We start from the raw sequence: 12,902 nt of genomic DNA on the forward strand, positions 1-12,902 counted from the left end.
CTCTCTCTCTCTCTCTCTCTCTCTCTCTCTCTCTCTCTCTCTCTCTCCTGTTCAGCAAGTTATTGTCTGCAAAATAAATTCTACAAAGCCATTTCTGTAGGATTATACAGTTCCTTGCTTTGGATTCTTCTCACTCCAGCAGCAGCAGCAGCAGCAGCCTGAGTTTGATCTTTGAAAGGAGAGAGGTCAGGGTGAGGGGAGGAGGGAACAAAGGAAAATCCCTCAGTCTAGTTTCAGCTTAGTTGTCAAAGAAGCCAAAAGACCACAACAGTGGATGGCTAAGAGCTCTTCCTGACTTCAGAAATAACCAGCCTGCATTCTCTTTCTAAAGAAAAAAAAAAAAAAAACAGGTCACTGTCCAAAACAAACAGCTGTTGGAAGAACTTTTAGCCCGGAAACAATTTCAGCAATGAAGCTGTTTGTCTAATTTCCAGCTATTTTTCACTCTTGACAGCCAGGAGCCACGGTGTTCATTCTGTTTCATCCCATGAAATCAGGCTAAACTGGAGTATCAGGACAGCCAGCGAAAGCAGCTGAAGCCTTCAGCAGACCTCGCCTGCTTATGTTACAAACTGCAGTAAACACAGGAAGCCAGGCATTAGATGCATGGTGATTTCTAAATGTAATGATGGTATTCCCATTCCCAGGACAGCAATGTCCCACGCAACAGTGATGGGGCTAAGCACAGCAGGCGCTAGTGTAAGTAACCACTGGAATGACGTGGAGTGCGCACACTTACTGTCAAGGCTCTATAAAAAGGTGGCAGAACAGAGACAAGCGGCAAAGATATCAAGAGTAAATAAAAGAAATCGTTCTGCAGATAACTCAATAACCTTCTTTACCTGGGGCATGTGGGTCAAAAACAAGTTCAAATTGGAGAGGTCAGCATCTTTAAATGACCTCCAAGGAGTTCTTCCCTCAGCTCACTAGGCCACTCTTATCTTGAGATTCTTTCTTAATAAGCCACCTCTATTTCCATACCTAATAATGTATCTCTGATGTAATCCTTTGCTCTGGGGGAAAAAAAAGTCTGGAATCAGGAGCCTTCAGAACTCAGATCATCCTCAATTCCTTAAGCCTAAGCATGACTTCCCTAAACACTCTGAAATTTCACACTCTTTCTGACTTCTATGCCTATCTTAAAATTCACAACTTTTTCTCCATTCCCTCTCTTTCTTGTGGCTGTTGGAATTTTCAGCTTGCGTGTCTGGTTGTTGCACCTTCACACTTGAAAAAAAAAAAAACATTGTCTTTGAGCCTCCTTCTGCATCTGCTTTTACTGGTAAGACTAAGAATTCCACAGCAGGAACCACAATCCACAATTTCCCTGATAACAAAAAGAATTTTGATTGAGGTACACTGAGGCACGAAACTGAACGTCATGAGGACAGAGAGTAGAGGGTTTTTGCACCATTTAAATGAGAACTGATTTAACCAATAGCTTCCTAAGCTTCAGCTCCACCTAAAGTTTTACATTTTTAAAAAAAGTTTCCAAATCTCTACTCAACACTGCTGATCCAATTTGTAAAATCTCTCTCTTGCAATCATATCAGATTCCATTTTGGCTAAATATAAGCAAGGAGGAGTGCTAATAAAACACAGAATGGACAGGCATCATTGTCCTGGAATACAATGTGTACCTAGGAAACACGATGCACACACCTAGGAAACCTCCCGTTAGTTAGTAAAGCATCATGTGTGTATTACAGTATTGGGATTTTACTAGTAGATTTTACAAATAAGATGAACTTTATTTTGTATCTCTCGTGTTTCTACTGCAGAAACACCTTTGGTGCAATTAAATTTTTAGAAAATTTTATTTGTGTATATTATATATTCTGTTTGGTCACACTCTACAGCTTCTTTCATCTCTCACCACCATCAGACCTCTCGTTTTCCCCACAACTTACCATATTCGTGTGTTTCTGCAGATATGTGCTTCTTTGTTTTTTGGGTTTTTTTTGGTTTTGTTGTTGCTGCTGCTGTTTTGTTTTCTATTGAATTAAATCAAGGCCTTTGGTGCTCACCAACTGGTAATGAAAGCAATAACTTTTCCTCTCCTAGAATTTTTTTCAATAGCCAAGAGTTGAATGGTGAGAATAGGGTTTCCTTAGTCTCTTCCTAGTCCATGTCTAACCTTTGAGGCATCCATATGGTACAGACTCAGGATAGGCGACTGCAGCTGCTATGAGTTCATGATAGCAATGTCTATACTGAGCCTAAAAGATAGCATCTTGCCACTGTTTCCCTCTCCCTCCCCCTCCCCTCCCCCTGCCCCTCTCTCTGCCCTTATATTCCCCTTGTCTTCTCTTTCATACTGTCCCCTTGGCTTTTGAACAGTGGTATGAGTGTCCTGCTTAGACATGATGTTTCATCTACCTCTTATTTTGTTAGACAAGTTTATTCATTCCCTATCATCCACTACAAAGAGAAACTTCTTTGACTAAGACAGGGAGTATCGTTTATCTATGGATATAAACATAGACATTTAAAGGCAATTTTATACTATGTGAATTTAGCCAAAAAATGTAGAAAGTTTACATTTAGTTCTTATGATCTCTCCAGCCTTTGTATATATTTACACACACACACACACACACATATATATATATTTACTGAAGTTACATACCAGGAATGAAGACCTTGAATTCAGTCAGAGAGCAGTTGGTTATCTCCATAACAGTTATGCAACTATTGTACAGGTAGACATACCTTGCCTGAGATGTTAGTATTTTATTAGTAGAGCCAACACCTAAGCAAGGCCTTTGATATGCCCTTTCTCCCAGCATATTACATAGCATCCTCAGGAACTAAGAACGTTAGCCAGTGTGGAGGACGTTTCTACCTTAGTTTCAGTTTCATTATTCTCTATCTTGTAACCATGATGTGAGATGTTTTCTCAGCAGCAGGATCTAGTTCTGACAGGCAACTACAAGTGTAATAGCAAGAAGATGTTTTGTTTTGGAGTCTCTGGGGCCTCCCCAACCAACAATGCATACGGAGGTTCCTGGCATGTGGCATTGAGATTTGCGTCTAGGAACCCATTGCTTCTAGGAGCAGCACTATTTAGCTGTAAATAAAGGGTATCCCCCCTTTAAACTAGAGTCTATAAATTATATTTTGATTAATATACAAAGTACTACATTTCCATATGAGTTTTTAATATCATCCTTCATCTGTCTACTCTATTTGCAATGGCAAAAAAATGGAATGAGCCTACATGTCTATCAATTGATGAATTGGTAATAAAATGTGATATATATCACATATATATATTCATTTCATATATATATATATATATATATATATATATGAAACTTTATTCATCTGTAAAGAAATAAAATTATGAAATTTCAGGCAAATAAATAGAAAAAATAAGTAGAAAAAATAACTGTGAGTTAAAACAGGGCCAGGGAGAAAAGTATCACATGTTCTCTCTCATATGTGGATCCTAGCTTCAAATATTTGAATTTTTGGTGTCGTATTTGGAACATATATGGAAACAAGGTTCCTGGCAAGAAGTCATTGGTATACAACTTAGGGGAGAAGGGAGAATAGAATACAGGTGATAGGAAAAGAGAGAGGAATTCTGGGGGTGTTGGGGCTTGAGCTAGGCAAGAGAAAGAGGATGGGTGACTGAAGGAATGGGGGAGTGATAACTCTTCAAAAATGTTTAAAGATAGACTTTATTCTTATATGTTTTACTCATTTAGAAAGTGGATATTCTATTTACCAAATATAATCAAGACTGAAATTATATAAATTTTGAAGAGAAATAATTGAATGCTTAATACACATGCACTCTTGAGTTGTTAAGTAGCCTAATTATGATTGTGTTAGGATTACACTAAATGAAACTCTATAGGAAATAAATGATATTCCTAACTGTAGGCTTAGTATAATATACAAGCTTGCAATACACTTAGGAAATTCATTGGCTTTCTACTAAGTGATATTTTTGCTTACTCTTTATTTTTAAGGAAGAAATAATCTACATTTGAAAGACTCTGTAGGTAAAGTAAAATACATATATTCTTGCTGATGCAGCTTAGAAGAAAAATGAGCACAAGTAAGAATTCTTAAACAATTTTTTAAAAGATAAATCAGTTCAGTGGGCTTTGTAAAATGGAAAAATAAAAATAAAACCCTCACTAGCCATGATACAGTCATTTCTAGTCTCTGAGAAAGTACTTCATAATTTACAAAATATTCAACACACAGCAAATTCTAGAAACTAATACATTACTTAGCTAAAGGTTGTTTATGTTCCCATCATGGTCTTAAAGTGATACAGAAGGAAATGTACCTTTTAAAATCCTCACATTGAAAGCAAGAGGACCCAACTAAAATAAAAGAACTTGTGAGGAAAATTATTCTAAGAATATCACCCAAAATATATACAATTTTTTAAAGCAAATCACCAGCAAAAGTAATATTAGTACCTTGGAAGATAATTTGGACCACCCAACAATGCAGCGTTGTGTAGAACTATTTAAAAAATAATTGAGTAGAAAAGCTGGCAAGACTTTAATTACAAATGGTAGGGGAAATCCAGTGGGAAGGCAAACTCTGAGCCAATGAGCTTGCCTTTGAAATATGAAAAGAGACTCACAAATATATAAAAGATGAAAGAAAATAAAGGTACACGTGAAGTCGGGCAAGATTAAAACACAAGGAACTCCAATTTGTGGTTCTGAGTCTTCTGTTATAAATAGTCTTGAATTGACTTACAATTCCTATTGAATACAAAACATTCAAGATTAGAGATGTGTTTTCCTACTATTCTGCTTCTTTTGACCTAGAATAAATTATAGGAATGGCTTTATGTTGCTTCACATAACTATGTAATATATACATTAAGCCTTTGTAATTAACATATTTACCAATAAACAATCATTTAAGTAGCACTTTGGAAAAGTATCTTGAAGTAGAACACACTAACAATCTAAGAATAATCAAATGAAAAATAAAGGTCTCTCTATGTATTTTTTAAAAAGGTATCTGTTAGCTTTTGCTTTAAAGGGTCTTTCCCACACTAGGCCATCACATGTCATTGTGGCTAAAATGTGGAGTTGTGGATCCCCAATAGAGAAGTTAGGGCAATGACTGAAGGAGTTAAAGAGGTTTGCAACCCCATTGGAAGAACAACATTATCAACCAACCAGACCACCCAAAGTTCTCAGGGATTAAACCACTATCCACAGAGTACACAGGGTGTACCTATGGCTCAAGCTGTATATGTAGCAGAGGATGGCCTTATCTGGCATCAAGGGTAGGGGAGCCTGTTGGTCCTGCAGAGGCTGGATGACCCATGGTAGGGGAATGCTAGGGTGCTGAGGCAGGTGTGGGTGGGCAGGTAGGGGAGCACCCTCATAGAGGCAGGGGAAGGAGAGACAGCTTAGAGGGCTTAAGGAGGAGAAACCGGAAAGAGGATATCACTTGAAACATAAATAAACAAAATAACCAATAAAAATGTGGAGTTGAAAAGTATAGTCACTATTAATCAACTCTATCCCACAACATCTACCACCAAAATCAACTTTGAGAAAATCTAGTATGTAGCTGTACCTGTCATCTCATTCCAGTCTAAAGAATGCCATTACTCTGAGAATAAGAGGGGGAAAGTCGCTTGGATTCAGTTGTACTGGTCGATTCTTGTAGCCTTATCATATCAGAGGTCTCACCTACACATAACTGAAAGGGCAGTTTCTACTACATAAGACCTTCTCTTCAAATACCCAAATCTAAAGTTCCTCAAGAGGTTAATGAACTAAAGTCACATTTTCTCAGATAGCACACTGCAAAGTTCAAACTGAGTTTTCTCCAATTCAGTTCAACAACCGATCACCCGGATGCAATTCTTGCTAAAACTCCATCAGACATAACCTAATCCTCCAGAGTAAGAGTTATGATGGTAATTTTTAAAAAAAGTCTGATAATCACATTTAAATAAATCAATTTTCTTTATAGAATTTAAGATCTATACTTTACAGGATTTATCATTTGATAGCTGAGGAAATGTGTTCTTAAACTGAGTCTCCAACAACCAGGTGCCTATTTAATTAATTAGGAGATCTAAGAATTTGGAGGTCGGTAGAAACGTATTTTATGAAATGAAAAAAAAATGCACTGTTTAAGGGATGCAGTGAGAAGCAGAGAGATAAATCATATACGTTTTTTTAGAACAGTGCATGAAGTCCATGTTCCCTAGATACCAGTATCATACCACATGAAGAATTAGTCTTTTGAGTTAAAGCAGTGGTGCTCAACCTTCCTAATGGCACGGACACTTTAACACAGTTCCTCATGCTGTGGTACCCTCTAACTATAAAATTATTTTCCATGCTACTTTATAACTGTATTTTTTTACTGATATGAATCATAATGTAAATATCTGCTTTTTCTGATATGATTAGATGACCCTTGTGAAAGGTTTGTTTGGTGCCTACCTCCTCAAAAAACTGTCATGACCCACAGGTTGAAAATCATTGAATTAGCAGGTGGAGGTCAAGAGGTATAATATAACCATCATCGGCTTTACAAAACTGAACACAAATGCAGAAGCATGAAAAGTCCAACGTGATATATTCCTACCTGGCTTTTCTCTAATATATGTAACAGGAAATATGGCCGTGGCTCCTGGCACACAAAAGTCAACCTTTCAAGCAAGAACAGAATCTCGCTGGACTACAACCTCAATCCCAACTGGGTATTTTAAAGGATAAAATTTTGTGACAAATTGTAAACCATCTACTTTTAGAAGAATTAAAGCAATGGCACAAAGGGGGAAAAAGACCCTATTTAAAATGTTCTATAAGGGACAAATTATGTTTGACTCAATACAGAATCACAATGCCAATTTGAACGTGATAATAAAATCTAATTGTTCTAATGAATTAATTCAGCATGAGCAGCCCAAAGATCCAGATAAAGATTATATCCCACCTCTCTTGAATTTCTCCCAACCAGGCAGCAGGTATAGCTGACACAAAAATCAAATATCTGAGAGGAGTTGCAACGCTAAAAAATATTGAGCTTGTGTTATATTTGGAGACAACGCAATCCAAAATATATCTAAATTGAAGATTTGAAGCAAAGGTAAGGGTGGTTCACTGACTGGCTAAAATATAATTAACAGGGACAAAAGACACAATAATAAGGTGCTTAACTGATTTTTGCAAATGAACACAATGCTGGTAGAACTGCAAACCATCTACATGCACTCTATGGCCATATATACTATGCTACTGATCTAGTTAATTGATCAAGTAAAACCACAAAATTCAGAAGGCCCCTTAGCTATAAACAGTAATGAAAAGCAAATGTACTAAGGTTTGGAACCACATTCTACATAGATAGTCTCAGGGAGCTATGTCTTCCTCCTACCAAGTCAAAAACATATACAGATGGAGCTGGGTCGACTACTTTATTCAAACAAAATCACTCGGATAATTTGTCTGATAAATTCCAGTGCTCCAATAACACTGAAGACTTATATATAGAAATCACATTAGTAGGGAAAACTAGTATCTTTGAAGAATTATATTTGAAATATATATATACGTATATATGTATATATATGTATATATGTGTGTGTGTGTGCCTACTATACATATATACATATATACACACACAAACAGTTATAAAGTTGAAAACTATAACTTGAACAATGCTAACACAGTTTGTTCCTGAGAACTGAGGCAATGTATATTTAGATGTACAAAAGAATCCCCACTATTTTGTAAAGGAACCTTTCTCATTGTCAATTTGTTTATTCTATGCTATTATACTCATCATAAAGGCTAATACAAAACAGAGAGTTTGCTAAGGTGGTGTATATTATAACTAATTTCAATGTAAAAAGAATTATATACAATTGAATTAAAAATATAAACTTTTAATGTAATGTGCATGCTTATTACTAAAAATAAGTCCAAATATTTTACCTTTACTTGGAGATTTTATTTAATAGCATCTGAAATTACAATGAATAAATTATCATATAAGAAAAAAATTGGAGGATATCTATAATTTTATATTTTATTATTACTATTTTGATTAAATATTAAAGCTTTCATTTCCTTTAAATGGTTATTGTTTATAGACATCATGAACAAATATTTGCTTCTATTTGTTGTCTGGGGGGGATATTTGGAATATTTATATCATAGTTACTTTAATACTAACTTTTTACCTAAGGGAAAAATGATTATGAGCAAAATGAACACCAAAAATCTTATGAACATTCCTAGTGATATTATAAGAATTCTCAGAAATATTTATGCAACCAATAACTCTTGCTGCCACCTTTTCAACAGTAACCAGAAGCTTGAATTCAATCAATTCAAATCCCAATGACACTTTATTATATAATAGATATGTTATTAATTTATTTAACGAATGTACAGAATACACCCCAAGTCACGTGTGGCCAAGTGCATTAGATTTGTTGAAGTGGACTGAGCTGAAAACTCTGATCAATAGTTGGGATACTTACCGCTTTTGAAACGGTAGCACATTACATATTAGCATAGAATTGCAGAAAGAAGCAACTGGGCTCTGCTTTAATAATCTTAATTTTTTATTAATTAAACTTTCTTTAACTTCAGTACCTCTTCTTTCCTTTAAGTAAAATAATAAAAAAACCCTCAAGGATATTTCTGAATTTTGCTGAATATGTATCTTCTCCTAAATAAGCAGGATGAAATACCATGTTAAACATAGGACATAAGATGTTATCTTCTCCCCTCAATATTTTTATGATGGAATCATATAGATCCTACCCTGGATTCATGCACTGATTAACTATACTGTCTGAAGAGATGTGGTAACATGTCCAGGGATCACTGAGAGTTAAAGCTGTAAGCAAACACATATCCAGTCCCTGTAAAGACACCACCCAATTTCCTTCTTTTGTGACAATAAAATAGGCAAACACCACAACAAAAAGCAAAACAAAAAAGAATCTTTGAGGAAACACAAATGGGAAATTTCAAAACTCTAATGGAATGGGATGGTCTCTGCTCTCATAATGACAATTACCCTGCTTTCTAGGACATGTTAAGACTGCTCATTAGAGAATATGTTATTTTCCACAAGACAATTAAAAATGATTGAAATAACTCACACTAGAGAAGTATGTTTCTATAGTTCCTGGTAGAACAATGCTATTTCTAATGTTCATATCCCTCATCCTCATGAAAAAAGACCTATGCTGTCTTCCTAACAATGACATTAGGCCCGGGCCAATATGGGCTTTAAGCTGTAGACAGATTTCTTTTACAAACTTTGGTTAAAGGTCAAATGGCAAAGCTTTCTGGCCAGACAGTCATTTATTGTAAGATTCCTGGATAGAATTCATTAAGACTGTGTGGCTTCCTTTGTTTTCTACTCTTAAGTCTCGTGCATGGAGTGATATATACAGGCAAGCAGCTTATACTATAACTTGTATTAATGCAGAAAAAAATTGTGTACAATTTCAATAGAAATGCAAACCTTTAAATGTAATATTCATGTCTAGGACAAAAATATGCCTACAAGAAGTTCATATAAGAAAAAAAGCTAGGAGAGGGAGTATGTTTATATATAGTTCATTGACACAATTGTGCTTGAATAATAAAGCTTTCATTTTCTTTAAATTATTACTGCTTATATTCAAAGAAAACTTTACTGCCATTTACTATCTGGGTGTGGTATTTGATATGAAAAGGCAGGCAGATTAATTGAAGGTAAAGGCCAACCTGGGCTATAGGGTAAGACTTGTTCTCTAAAAAACAACACAAAAGCAATCAAACAACACAAGAGCAAACAGAAGGCAAATACTTATTCTCTTCCCTTTCTTTATCTCTTCTCAAATCAGTTTTCAATTCATTGGCATTTTGGCCAATCTCAAAGCCCTATTTCATCCCTCCAAAAGTAACATCAGATTCTACAATTGCTAGTCTCTCCCTTCCTGACGTTGATAGCTATACAAAAATATACTCTTGGAAAGCTGAGAGATTCTCAGGAATGCTTTCACCTAGTTGAACTCCTCTGCTTGTTAAAATGAGATACATGTAGAGGCTAGTGTTGCTTTTTTTTCCTCAAGAGCTTGAATCTAATAACTGTGTTTTAAGAGCTATCTTACGAAGTAATATGTTCCATGCATATAAGAAGAATATGAAAAATAGCATGTCACTAAAGTGATCAATAAGGTACAGTGTCCATTTCATTGCACATCTGGCATGTGCAAAGGATGGAGCTCAGGAAAGATATTCCTGTGAGGTTAGCATTTTCCTTGTGTAGAAAGCAAGAGTACACCACGGTCTTGAAAGCATCACCAGAATTGCTTTGCAAAGCATCTTCATCACTGAGAAGTGCTCCCAAGAAATCTTTGATAAATGAAAAAAGAAACGTGATGCTAAGCAAACTCAGCTGTTTTTCCTCCTGAATTTTACTCCCAAGTATTTGATTTAAACAAGGTATCTCTGGCAAGGAACAGGGCTTCCTCCTCTGTCACAGAATATTCTAGGAACTCGTAAAATTACTGGTGGCTCGTAAGGTGGCTGTGGGAGTTATAGGCAAACTTAAAATGAGCTGCACCATTGAGATCAAGTTTAAGCTGACTCGCTCTTTCTTGCTCTCTCATTCAATTTTCCTGCTAGATACCACTTCTTCCTCATCCGCTGATCTCCGAGAAGAACCCTTCCATGAAGGAATCACTAAAGCATATACTAGAAATCAGCATTAAGAGTCTATAACAAACAATTTACCCTGAATATGGTAAAGTGATATAAACTGGATAAAGAATTGAAACAAAATGAGATTTTTAAAAGGCAGAGAGATAAAATACCATCTATGCAGACACAACCAGTTCAGTTGGTCAACAAAGAAAAATGTTAACAGTCAACGCATATATAGCATTTAACTCTCTTTAAACGTTTCTCGGTCAGTTTATGTCTCTATAGTTTCAAGATCCAAATGTATACAGACCTCAATTGGAAAATAAGTTTTAAAACCTACATTATTTGTTTCCAAAAAAACTATTTACCCAGTTTCCTATGGTATACAACCAACATTCCTTTCCTCTTCTGGCTGAGGAAACAGGAACAGCAGGAAAGAAAGAAGGATTTAAGAGTAAAGTTCAGCAGGACAAAACAATATATCCACAATAGTACTTGATCCTGCACGGTACAGAGAGTTAGATAGGCGTTGACTGAGGTATGTACAATCTACAAATAGGCACTGAGCAGTACTGATGTCAATAACAATGCATCATCAGTAGGCTTCCTGGTGGCTTCACATAACATTTTTACTTATATTAGATTCAGAAATTCTGCATGATATGATATAAATAGCTCAAAGGGAGGAAGGGAGGGAGGGAGTTAGGAAGAGGGAGGGAGGGAGGGAGGGAGGGAGGGAGGGAGGGAGGGAGGGAGCTACAGAGGGGGAGAGAGGGAGAGAGACAGAGAGAAAGAGAGAGAGAGAGAGAGAGAGAGAGAGAGAGAGAGAGAGGGAGGGAGGGAGAATATTACCATCATTCAAGAGGCTACCATAAACAGTGGCCCAGTGTCATCACATAAAAACTGTAAACCATAACCTTGTATTGTATCCACATCAAATCAGGTGGATAACTCTTTGCTTCTCTAACACTGCACCCTCTTTCTCACTAAACTAAGCCAAAATCTTAAGGGTGCATCAGTTACATGAGACAACTCATACTGAGAATGCAGAATATATTAGAAAACATGTCAAGAGTCTCTCATAAAATTATGATATAGGTTTCTACATGTTCTGCTGTAAGATTTTAAGTATTTATTCTCAACCTCTTTGCATGAATAACAGGGTCATCTTCTAAGCATCGTGTTTGCAATTGTAATGAATTTCCACGTATTCACTCACAATTATTCTTATTAGACCTTTTTCGAACTTTGAAATTCTATCTCATATTTTCTAGTATCCTGTTCTTAACTGCATGTTCTTGAAAATCATTTGATATATGATACCAATTTTACATAAAACATACTGAGTTTCAATGTCTCACTCTGTTGTGATTTATATAAAATTTCTAAACACTATAGAATATTAATAGACATCTATCCTATTTATTTAGACATTAGGTTATTGTTTTACTGAAATGTGTAGAAGTTGCTGAGGGCTACAACCAAGATCTCATTTTGATAGGTCATACTTGGCAATCTTAAAAATTACACTGTAATTTTTTAGAGATGATGTGGAGATGAGGTGTAAGGGTAAAGGGATTTGATGAATTATGACATTGCTGTAAGCCATGACCACACTATAAATTAGAACTAAGATATTTTGATATAAAGTGATAATTATATGAAGAGTATGATATAATTTTTTAAAGCTGCAACTTACTGGAGACCATAATTTGGAGAGCCACTCATTAGCTGAAGCAGGAGTTTCAATGCATTATATTCAGAATATTTAACCATTGTAAAGAACTTGGGTTCCCCAAACCTTTAAAAGAAAATCCTCAATATTTACTACATATTCTTAAATATACATATGCATATTCTAGTAAAGGAAAATAATCACATAATAACAGCAGTGTCTTCACAGGGCAAGATAGTCAAGCTTCACCACTTCAGAATTTTAACAAAATCACATCTCTATCCACTTAAATGTTTTCCTAACCCAGAAATATGCCCATCTGCTTTGATATTGAACAATGTAATTAAGTTTAATCCCATCAATAAAAACCCATGGAGAGCTAAACAGCAGTTGTAACTAAAACACACTATTTACTTTTTTTTTTGCATTTTTTATTCAGCTAAAATCTTGACTTGGAAATAACAAGGGATGTCTGACTTGTAAATAAAACCACCCGTGAATCACAAATGCTTTATACTCTAATAGCCAGTATCTACTCCAATATACTGCCATTCTTGGACAGTCAA

This window comes from Grammomys surdaster, unplaced genomic scaffold (assembly GCF_004785775.1).
Source record: "Grammomys surdaster isolate TR1022 unplaced genomic scaffold, NIH_TR_1.0 126271, whole genome shotgun sequence".
Classification (NCBI taxonomy): domain Eukaryota; kingdom Metazoa; phylum Chordata; class Mammalia; order Rodentia; family Muridae; genus Grammomys; species Grammomys surdaster.